The sequence below is a fragment of the Taudactylus pleione genome, unplaced genomic scaffold, assembly GCF_031769625.1.
Source record: "Taudactylus pleione unplaced genomic scaffold, aTauple2 ptg001408l, whole genome shotgun sequence".
Classification (NCBI taxonomy): Eukaryota; Metazoa; Chordata; class Amphibia; order Anura; family Myobatrachidae; genus Taudactylus; species Taudactylus pleione.
In genome coordinates this window covers 1,636,261-1,648,745 of record NW_028285808.1, presented here as the reverse complement: position 1 = coordinate 1,648,745, position 12,485 = coordinate 1,636,261, and the positions used below count along the sequence as shown (strand labels likewise).

The 12,485-nt window shown below is 48.2% G+C and overlaps 1 protein-coding gene across 3 annotated transcripts in view; it reads left to right on the top strand.

The window, feature by feature from the left end:
- The window catches only part of EVC (EvC ciliary complex subunit 1), a 113,478-nt gene that overhangs the window by 59,467 nt on the left and 41,526 nt on the right, over positions 1-12,485 (top strand). The gene's annotated exons all lie outside the window — the stretch shown is intronic.

The following is a 12,485-nucleotide window of genomic DNA, read 5'->3' as shown; positions in this document are numbered from 1 at the left end:
TATCCGCTTTGCTTCAGGATGACTGCTGTCGTACTTCATCCTCCTCGCTAAGGACTGTTGGAGGGTCAATTACTTAGTAAAAGAAGTAGTGGTGTTCCTACTTCCTCTCTGGGATGATGAACAACTCCCAGCAGCAACAGCAGCAGTAGGCGTAGCAATGCAGGATCCTCCCGAGGAATCCCGGATAGGAGAGTCAGTCATGCCAGTGACATGGCCTGCAGGACGACTTCCGATCCTGACTGAGGAGGAATTGATGAGGAGGGAGTTGATGGTGTGGTTTGCAGGCGTTTGGATACAACAGGACAAAGGGATTTAGGTGTCCCTGGACTGCTTACGGTCTTAGCCAAAGTTTCTGAACTTGACAGTAACTTTTTATGAACGCGCTGCAGGTGACATATAAGGGAAGATGTTCCTAGGTGGTTAACGTCCCTACCCCTACTTATTCCACCTTTACATATGGTACATATGGCAAGACAGTTGTTGTCCGGATTTGGATAGAATATTTCCAGACCAAAGAGGTGGAATGTTTGGTCTTCTGCCCAGGCATGACCGTGATGGGCTTTTTCATCCCACGGGCAACAACTGTCTCGCCCGGTGCCTGATTTAAACAAACCACCTCACCATCAGAATCCTCCTCGTCAACTTCGTCCTCAGCGCCAGTTACACCAAAATCCTCATCCTGTTGTACTTCAACAGTGACATCTTCAATTTGAATTAGAGATGAGCGGTTCGGATTCTGAGGAATCTGAACCGCTCCGAACATAGGGGATCCGAGTCCACCCAAACCCTGTTCGGGTGTTCCCCGCCTGACTCGGATCCCCGTTCGGGCCGAACGGCGGCCTCCTGATGTCGGATTCTCGCGAGAGCATCCGATGTCAGGGCTCCTCGAGTGTAGGGCAGACCGCTGTGATAGCGGTCTGCCCTACACAGACACAAACACACGGCCGCCAGCGGCAGCTGTGTGTTTGTAATAGCAGCCAATGAGAGTCAGGCAGACTCTCATTGGCTGCTGCACAGAGGTAGCCAGTTGGAGCTCACTCATGAGCTCCGTCTTCCGGCTCCCTCCGCGTGTAATAGAGCAGCAGAGTAGGACGGACGGCGGCAGGAGCGGGGATTCAGGTAAGTTTTTTTTTATTATTATTATTTTATTTGTGTGTTTTTAAAGGGGCTCTACTGGGGGCATGCTAATGGGGGCACTGCTACTGGGGGGCATGCTAATGGGGGCACTACTACTGGGGAGCATACTACTGGGGGGTATACTACTGGGCACATGCTAATGGGGGCACTGCTATGGGGGGCATACTAGGGGCTTGCTAATGGGGAGGCACTGCTACTGGGGGCATACTACTGTGGGGCATACTACTGGGGGCCCTGCTACTGGGGGGCATGCTAATGGGGGCACTACTACTGAGGGGCATACTGCTGGGGGCATGCTAATGGGGGCACTGCTACAGGGGGGCACTGCTACTGGGGGGCATACTACTGGGGGTTACTGCTACTGGGGGGCATACTACTGGGGGCACTACTACTGGGGGGCACTACTACTGGGGGCACTACTACTGGGGGGCATACTACTGGGGGCATGCTAATGGGGGCACTGCTACAGGGGGGCATACTACTGGGGGGCATGCTACTGGGGGGCATACTACTGGGGGGCACTGCTACTGGGGGCACTACTACTGGGGGGCATGCTAATGGGGGCACTACTACTGGGGGGCATACTACTGGGGGCACTGCTACTGGGGGGCATACTACTGGGGGCACTGCTAATGGGGGGCATGCTAATGGGGGCACTACTACTGGGGGCCTGCTACGGGGGGCATACTACTACTGGGGACACTGCATAGGGGGCCCTACTATTAAGGGGACTGCATAGGGGGCACCACTACTGGGGCATTGTGTAAGGGTCACCACTGCTGGGGGCATTGTATAAGTGGCACTACTACTGTGGGCATTGTGTAAAAGGGTCACTACTGTGGGCATTGTGTAAAAGGGGCACTACTGTGTGTCATAACATAAATAAGAGACACTACTTTATGGTGTAATGTGAATGAGGGGCACTATGTGCGGTGTAATGTGAATAAGATTGTGCACTGTGACTCCTAGGGCGGTAGCCCACTTTGTAAACAAGTACTGTGATTATGTTGGCCGTACCCCACTGGGTAGGTGCACTACTTTTCATTTCTGCCACTGCTGTGTGGCAATTTGTCATTGATGTGCTTTAAACTGTGGTGTCTGTGCCGCTGCTTTGCCGCTTGGTAACCAGTCAGCTTACTGCAACCTTTGGCCAATAATGGTGAAAACTATAATTTAAACTGTGAGGTGGTCTAAATTGACTGTAAATGAGTGGAAATTAAGGTTATTGAGGTTAATAATACCCTAGGAAGAAAAAAAAGCCCAATTTATGTGAATTTAACTTTTTTTTGTTCATTTTTGTAAAAAAATCCAAAGCCAGTCACCGCAGTTTGGCAAATCCAAATCCAAAGCCAGACGACGAATTAGAACCAAATCCAAATCCGGCAAAAATGGTCCGGTGCACATCCCTAATTTGAATATCAGCAAGTGGACTGTGGGTGCTCCTTCCAGCACTTGCAGAGGGCGTGCAAATGGTGGAAGGAGCCACTTCTTCCCATCCAGTGTTGGGAAGGTCAGGCATCGCAACCGTCGCCACACTTGGACTCTCCATGGGGATTTGTGATATCTTCCTAGAATTAGAAAGCACAGTTCTTTGCTGTGCTTTTGCCAGCTTAACTCGCATGACTAGTGGCAGCAGCTTCAGCACTAGGAGGAAGTGGTTCTTGACCTTTCCCTATTTTATTTTTATCGGACAACTTTTTGTCCTCCATTTATGTGATATTGGTGCACTTGCGGCTAAGACGCACTCAAACACAGAAAAAGATTTTTTTACTTTTTTTTGGAGCGCACTTTAGGGGTTACACCACCCTTTAACAGACGAGCCAGCCGGCCCTTAACTTATGACACAGGTACACGCTTGGCGCTACTGTGTTGATGCATGTGCGGCTACAGTGCACACAAGTCACAAATACAGACAAAAAAAAAACATTTTTTCAGGCACTTTGGGGGTTACACCACCCTTCAACAGACGAGCCAGCCAGCCCTTTACTTATGACACAGGTGCACGCTTGGCGCTACTTTGCTGATGCACCTGCGGCTACAGCACACACAAGTCACAAACACAGAAAAAGATTTTTTTTATTTTTTATTTGGAGCGCACTTTGGGGGTTACACCACCCTTCAACAGACAAGCCAGCCATCCCTTTACTTATGACACAGGTGCACGCTTGGCGCTACTTTGTTGATGCATGTGCGGCTACAGCGCACACAAACAGAAAAATATTTTTTCTGGCACTTGGGGGGAGCACCCCTGATGGACAGAGAACCCCCTGGACAACACTACAGCACCCCTTTAGGAATACAGCCTTTATGGGACACTGCACAACACAGCCCAGCTAGCCCCTATGGACTTTGGAGTGGACACAGCCCCTATGGCCGACAGACAACAGCAGCACAACTCTCACCCTCCCTCTTCACTGTCCACAGCCGGAGTGAAAAATGGCGCATACGTGGGGACCTTTTTTCGAATCCAAAACCCGCGAGAATCCAACAGCAGGATGATGACGTTTTGCCTCGATTTCAGATCCGAGTCAGGCGGGAAAACTCGAACCTGACTCGGATCCAGCTTGGAACGGGGGGGTTCGGGGGGGTTCCGTTTTCAGTAGGGATGTGCGCCGGACCATTTTTGCCGGATTTGGATTTGGTTCTAATTCGTCGTCCAGCTTTGGATTTGGATTTGCCAAACTGCGGTGACTGGCTTTGGATTTGGATTTGGATTTGGATTTTTACATAAATTGACAAAAAAAGCTAAAATCACATAAATTGGTCTTTTTTTTCTTCCTAGAGTATTATTAACCTCAATAACATTAATTTCCAGTCAATTTAGACCATATCACAGCTTATAATATTGTTTTCAACATTATTGGCCAAAGGTTGCAGTGAGCTGACTGGTTACTAAGCGACAAAGCAGCGGCACAACGACACAGACACCACAGTATAAAGCACATCTATGACACATTGCCACACAGCAGTGGCAGAAATGAAAAGTAGTGCACCCACCCAGTGGGGTACGGCCAGCAGAATCACAGTACTTGTTTACATAGTGGGCTACGGCCCAAAGAGTCACAGTGCACAATCTTATTCACATTACACCACACATAGGGCCTGATTCACATTACACCATAAAGTAGTGTCTCTTATTTATGTTACGACACACAGTAGTGCCCCTTTTACACAATGCCCACAGTAGTGCCCCTTTTACACAATGCCCACAGTAGCGGTGTCCCTTACACAATGCCCCCAGCAGTGGTGCCCCCTATGCAGTCCCCTTAGTAGTAGGGTCCCCTATGCAGTGTCCCCAGTAGAATGCCCCTCAGTAGTATGCCCCCCATTAGCAGGCCCCCCCAGTAGTATGCCCCCCATTAGCATGCCACCCAGTAGTATGCCCCCCATTAGCATGCCACCCAGTAGTATGCCCCCCATTAGCAGGCCCCCCCAGTAGTATGCCCCCCATTAGCAGCCCCCCCAGTAGTATGGCCCCCCCAGTAGTATGCCCCCCCAGTAGTAGGCTGCCCCAGTAGCAGGCCCCCCCCAGTAGTAGGCTGCCCCAGTAGTAGCCCCCCTGTAGTATGCCCCCCCCAGTAGTAGTAAGCCCCTCCCCAGTAGTATGCCCCCCGCCAGTAGTAGTAAGCCCCCTCCAGTAGTATCCCCCCCCCCAGTAGTATGGCCCCCCAGTAGCAGACCCTCAGTAGTATGGCCCCCCCAGTAGCAGACCCCCCAGTAGCAGACCCCCCCCAGTAGTATAGCCCCCCCTGTAGCAGGCCCCTCAGTAGTATGGACGCCCAGTAGCAGACCCCCCAGTAGCAGACCCCCCCAGTAGCAGACCCCCCCCAGTAGTATAGCCCCCCCAGTAGCAGGCCCCTCAGTAGTATGGACCCCCAGTAGCAGATCCCCCCAGTAGCAGACCCCCCCCAGTAGCAGACCCCCCCAGTAGTATACCCCCCCCCCAGTAGCAGGCCCTCCCAGTAGTATGGCCCCCTGCATCCCCAGTAGCAGACCCCCCCCCCCCCCAGTAGCGCCCCCGGCCCTTGCACAAGTAAAAAAAAAAAAAAACGTACCTGTATCCCCGCTCCCGCGCCGTCCGCTCTGCTGTCACACACTGAGGAGGGAGCCGGAAGACGGAGCTCATGTGTGAGCTCCAGCCGGCTCCCTCCGTGCAGCAGCCAATGAGAGTCTGTGTGACTCTCATTGGCTGCTGTAACAAACACACAGCTGCCGCTGGCGGCTGTGTGTTTGTGTCTGTGTAGCGCAGAGCGCTATCACAGCGCTCTGCCCTACACAATAGGAGCCCTGATGTCGGATTCGCTAGTGAGCATCCGACATCAGGCGGCTGCCGTTCGGCCCCGAACGGGGATCCGAGTCAGGCGGTGAACACCCGAACAGGGTTCGGGTGGACTCGGATCCCCAATGTTCGGAGCGGTTCGGATTCCACAGAATCCGAACCGCTCATCTCTAGTTTTCTGAAATCCAAACCCGCTCATCCCTAATGTGTACACACAAGTCTGCATTTCTCCCCACTGCGCCTCCCTTGTCTGTCTGTCCCTCCCTTTTAGATTGTAAACTGTCACCAGCACGACCCTCTTCCTTCATGTGCTTTTCCGTCCCTCATTTACAGTATATCATCGTCTCCTTCCCACTGCCTAGAACAGCACCAAACCTCAGGGTTAGCTACCACTTCTTTTATGTATATTATGACTGCATGAGCAGTAATGGTTAAATAGCTTTTGTTCTGTTTGCACTGCTTCTGTTTATGTACTACGTAAGGTTCTGCAAAGAGGGAATTTGTGCCTCTTAGCAGCTGACTCCCAATAAGCCAGGGCCCGGATAATCCGTACCCCACCCACTCCTGCCAGTTACACCCCTACAGCCATAAGGGAAGATGCAGCAAAACTGACTTGTGTACACGCAGCATATGTCGGGACTGTGTGCACTCAGCATCAGAGCATGCGCAGTGTGAAAACACCTAAAGCACACGTGCATTCAGTTCTGAATTTTGGTAAATAGTGATTTAAATAAAGGTTTATTTTTCATGACAATACATACGCTTTAAATACTTCTTTTAATGAAGTATATTATTTACCAGCAGTCAGAAAATCTAACTTCTTCATGCAGAAATAAAATCCGTCTATTTATTTGTATTATTACATTATTTTGACATTTTTAATTTTTTTTATTTTATTTTTTATTTTCTAAAGTTTTCTAGAATGGTTGATAACTTGTCATTTACAGGTTCGGGGACTTTGCTATATAACATACTGATTATATGAAGAATACTTTGTTGTTTATCACAGTTCACCATCTACCTCTCTATAAATATATCCTCCATCGTCTAGATCTGCTCTTGCACTGAAGCCAGGGCTCTAGGAATGACACATACTGTGTATATGTTTCTTCTGGACGGACCTGCCATGCTCGCTAAACGAGGCTGAATGCCAGACTGCGCGCTGGAGGGGCATTCAGTGCAGTGACTTCAATTTCGCCGGGGTCAATGTCTCTTTATAGATTATGCAGCGAGAAACCATGTATGGTTAACCCTTGCTGTTCAGGTGGTGAATGCCAATAACATAATGTATTATTTATCCCAATCCAGGTATTTAAAACTTTATCAATCCTGAATGTGTATGTGATCCTCCTGTCAGACTTATGTCATGAGATTGTCATGTCAAACACATCTCTGTGGGCTCTATTTATCAACATTATTTTTACTAAAATAATGTGAAATAGGGTGTTTTCACACCCTTTTCACATTATTTTAGTATCACCTATAGTTATTACAGGGCAATTGGAGTAGAATTTGTAAAATTCTACTCAAATCCCTAAGTATCACTTATTTTTAGTAAAGCAGACCGCATTTCCCATAATTGTAATGGGAAATGTGATCCGACCAGAGTTACTAAAAATAAAATGTGAAAAAATACCGGGGAAAGCCCTGTGATAATAACGCCACCTGGAGGTGGCGTTATACAGGGTCTTCCCCGGTTACCGGCCTTCTGCCCTGCTCTAACGGGGAGAGCAGAGCCGGGAGTCGGTCCCAGTAATCAGCTGTGTGGTCTAAACAGACCGCAAGCTGATTACTGTTGAAAAAAAAAAAATAGTAAATAAAAATGTTTTACTTACCTGACTCCAGGGACCGGTGATCGGGCCTCCGGTGATGACTCCCCTCCGGTTAGCTGGTCTCCCATAGTGCACTGGTGCCCGGTCATCAGGTGATCGGGCCCCAGTGCAGTATGGGAGATCACCTGACTGGAGGAATGGAGAACATCACCGGAGGCCCGGAGCATGCAGGTAAGTGCTATTAAGGGAGGGGGTTTCGCGGGGGGGTAGGGGGGGTCGCGGGGGGGTCCATGATCGTGGGGGTGGGGCTTAGCGCCGGGGGCAGGGCTTAGCGCCGGGGGGTAGCAGCGGCGGTCGGTTGGCGCTTGCGCAGGCACTTAATCACGGTATTTTTTCCGAAAATACCGTGATAAGGCTCCGAAGGGGATTTGCAGGGACAGAGCTTTATCGCAAGCTTTGTAAGGGATTTGTAGTAAATCCCTGTGATATTGCCTGAATTCGCAATGCGAATTCACTCGGTAATTTCACACTACAATCTGCATTCAGTATGCGGATTGTAGTAAATAGAGCCCTGTGTGAGAGCTCATATATCCAACTTGTTCTAGGTTTCTAATGAAACTTATATTGCTAAATAGTAAATACCCTCTTTAATTACAGATGTGCCTTGTTATTTGTTTACAGTCTTCCACAGGCTAAGTGGAATTGCTAATTTAAACAAGCATAGCTGACTTAGCATGAAGGAGACAGCCCTTAGTCTGATATCAGTCTAGGCAGCATGGAGTTCCATATCATAACTAATTAAAGTATTTAAATTAGATGGGAATGCTGTCAGAAAAATGCATAATAAACATTTCTGTGGTCCGGTGTTCAAGAAACAGCCAAATGCATTTTATATTCAGTATTTTGTGCTCCCAGCAATGGAAGGCCACGTAATTAGGAAGACCGCCAGGAATGCTGGTTGCGGAACATTAAACCCCCGGATATCTCATCTGAAAATAAATTTCTATTAGTTTTCGCCCTCTTTTTTGATGAGTTGTGTTCAGTTCTGCACTCAAGGTGTCTCGAATGTAATAATAAGGACGGTGTGTGAGTAATAAGTATTTAACAGCGGTTATGTTCCAGCTGGGCGGAGATTACATACTTCTGCCTTCCTGGGTTTCCCTATTGTGCCTTCACAGTCCATCTTTCTGTTATGTAGTCGCTGAGCGCCTACTTCACTGTGTTTCATAATGGAAAGCATAATAGAAGTCACTTCAGGTGGACTTATACAGTTTCTTGATTTGCTGCACTATTTTTTTTAATCCATCAGATGCTCTTTATAAAGAAGCACATCATCCCCTAAGAGCAGCAGAATAATCGGGGTACCTCTTTTGGGATCCCCTTTGTCATCTGGTGCAGAAGCACTTAAATATTGTTTTGACCACTTTTGAATGTACCCAGTGGCGTAAGTTCATCCCAGACGCCCGGAGGCAAGTTATAATTTGGTGCCCCCCCCCCCCCCCTGTCAAAGCCACTGTATTGTAGCAATTCCCATGCAGACAGGCTATAGACAGACGGAGATGGCAGCTGATGGTCTGACATGGAGCTCTCCACTAGTGTATGGTGGCTTCTCAGGTGCCGGGATGGGGTGTCATGTATTGGGCGGCCGTGATGGTACACTCCGGGTACATAGTTACAGCCCTAAGTGGGGTGAATATGTTGTGGACAATGGAGTAGGTGCCCCTTCAGAGCTGGAGCCCGGCGGCAGGCGCCTCCATTGTCTCCCATAGTTCTGCCCTGAATGTACCCTCTATTATCCTATCAACCAATATGGAGGGCGGATATGTGGCGCTTACAGTGTTACATAACCAGTTGTTACTTCTTTTAGATGAGTCTTTTGCCGAAAAGGGGTTATTGGAATCACTGCCTGTCTGTACTCCCATATACAAATCCTGGGTAAATTGTGATCATACTCTCAGTTTGATGCCTATTGATGCAATGATGTCGTCGGGGGTGAGCCGCCTCTTTGTCCCCCCCCCCCACCCCCGCCCCTCCCCATTCCGGCACCTATTCTTGAACTAGAAGATATTAATCTCTAACTCTTCATATTGTTTTATACAACTCGCAAGAGATGATTTTTTGTATTTTCACTTGCAGATATTGTCTTTTGCTGCACGTGCCAAGATTCTGGGGCTACCAGCGCTGACTTAAGTCTGTATTCCATTTATAGAGTCCTTTTATTCTGTTAACAGCCAGTCAGGAGATCAGCATATATTCATCTGGTGACATGACTAATTTAGCTCTTTTCCACTTGGAAGCATTTAGCTAGCTGACATAACATATGACGGCTCAACTTGCTTTGCTGACATCTCGGTGACAGCTAGACGCACGGTTTATTGCACTGCTACTTTCTCTTGGCATCACAGTACCTAGGCATTGTTCACATGGTGTGCCGTTATCATCGGTACTGGCATGTGAAGTCAGCAGCTGTGACCGTAGGAAGTGGACCGTGAAGTGAAAATACACGTTCCTTACAAACAAAATGAGAAAACAAAATTCAACAAAGCTCCACTGTTTCTTTTTTTTTCAATTTGTTCCGCCACTATTTCTAGAGAAATGTTTATGTATATATAGAACATTTATTGGAATACAAAATCATATGAAACCAGCTTCTTCTTTTTTTTTTTTTAGTAATGTTGTTTCTCTGCGTGGTATGAAAAGTTGGCGCCTGCAGTATCATTGGGATTGTGTCAAGGTTCAGTGCGTTAATCCGATAGCTCTCCCCCCAGAGGTATCTCAGAGTCTATATTCCATCACAGAGCTTTAGCAGAATTCTAGTGCTGCTTTCCACTGTGAATAGCAATGCCTAGTAACAGGGGTCTCAACGGATCAAGAGATTAGAGAAATGTCTACTATGTATTTACGGCACATGTAAAAAAAAAAATTGCACTGACCGTGATTGTGGAAGTCGGATATTCTTCCCACTAGGAACTGTGCAGATATCAATCTTGTTTTGTGCATTTTTCAACTGATGAGCGGGCAGGATGTAGAGATGGAAAATGAATGGTCAGTACAGTAGAAATTAGCTGAGTGGAAGGAGATGGGTAGTGGGAGTAAAGTGAGAGTTTGGTAAAATAAAGGAAAAGGTCAATGAGGTTTTAAAAGCAGCAGCTGTCACTTTCTCATTCCCAGGCATCGCACAGCAAAGGCTACCACCTTCGTGCTCACTGACATCAACGCCGGTCACTTTGGATAATCTGAGCAGTATACACTCCTCTCTCAGGCTGCCTCACTTTCCCCAGGTGCTGTGACTTGCACATTAGGAGAGGGCTGGATTATATATGCCCTGGCTCATTTAGATCCTTTGGGTTGAAATAGGTGCTTGTCGATACATCTGAGCCAGTGATAGTTCCTGTGTAACTGGAAGCTGAACCGGCTTTTCTGTGAGCTACTCCCTGGATTGTATGAGACTCGTATGCCAACCTAGCTTGTCTGCAGCCTTTGACCTAGCTTGTCTGCTGCCAAACCTGACCCCAGATTGTATTCTGATTTGGCTTCTCTGCTGCCAGCCTTGAACCCAGATTGTATTTTGATCAAGTCCTGTTAGCCAGTTTCCAGTCTTGGCACTGTTCCAGCTGTGGCATTTACTCTGTTAGTAGCAATAACAGTCTCATCCACTCAAACACCTTGTGGTCCTTCTTAGTATTGTGTTCCAACTCTGGCTATACCCTGCAGTGATAAGCTTTTGCTACCTGGAGTAGAAGACCTGGGGGCATCTGAATACCAGTAAGTGTGAGTAGCCTTAAGAGAAAGGTAGCTTGCTAAACATGCATCACTCAGACCACAAACATACCACTCAGACCACACACATTCCAATCGGACCACACACAAACCACTCAGACCACAAACATACCACTCAGACCACACAAATTCCAATCGGACCACACACATACCACTCAGACCACAAACATACCACTCAGACCACACACATTCCAATCGGACCACACACATACCACTCAGACCACAAACATACCACTTAGATCACACAATTGCCACAAAATGCTCCCAATAACTCCAAAATGCCCCTCATCCACAAGTATCGGATGTTGGCGAGACCTGACCAAAGGCGCGGATTCTAACCTGCCGAGAGGTGTTCACCAGTGACCCCTCAAATCGGGATTTGGATTTATGCTGCACTCAGCAGGCAGTTTGCGGCCCTTTGGTCGGGTATCCGGTATCCGTGGGAATAGGGGACGCAATCACAGACACTGTACGGGATGAAGGTACTGAGGGCCTGATTCAGCAAGGATCGCTATTCTGCTAGAACACACGCAGCACAGTTGCTAATATTAGTGGTATGCAAATGTTGGCAATCGCATTGCAATCACAACTTACCATCAGGATGCCCACTTTCCCTTACACACATCCGTATACTTGGGCAACATAGCAAAATAATCGGTAACATCGAGTAACTTTGGACCCATATGCACAGTTAAGGCAGGTCAGACCTCACTCAGAAATTCCTAACTTCAGGTCACGCTAGGAGTCCTCAGCCTGCGTATGGTATTGCAGTGGATAATTTATGCACACTCCTGCAACGGTGTTGCAACGCACTGGCACGCCTGCGTTCGCTCGACCACCCCCCCTCACCATCCACAAACGGCACTTCCTGTCAATCAATGTGCTCTGGGTCTGCGTAGCCTCTGCAAACGCATTTCCCATCGCAATTGCTGGTTCACTCACACGCACTGCGATGCATGAGCATGCGCGATGAGAATTAATCAACCGATTGCGTGCGGCTTTGCTACTGCGATCCTTGCTGGACCAGGCCCAGAGTACAAACACTGTGGTTAGAGTCGCAGCATAGACACTGAGGAATGGTATCATGAGATTTACTCTAGAATGGTACAGATTACACACGCTGTGGCTGGAGTCGAAGCATAGACACTGGGGAATGGTGTAACGCGATGCACTTGATGATGGTACAGAGTACACACGCTGTGGCTGGAGTCGCAGCACAGATGCTGAGGATAACACTAGTAGTAGCTTTGACAAGAGAGGAGCATCGAACGTAGTGCATACACCAGAAGAAACTACTTTGTACAGGCAACTTCCTGGTGTCCAGAGCCCAGTTATATACCCAAAGGTAGCAGTCCATTGGAAGACAGCAACAGCTGACAGCAACCACACTACCATTGGGTAAAGGATCCGTCAGGTGAATAAGATTGTCATGGGTGCACCCATGACGGCAAGCACAGTAACCAAGTCACGGGGCAGCACATGGAAGTCCAAGCGGTCCTAAGGCATAATCCTCAGTA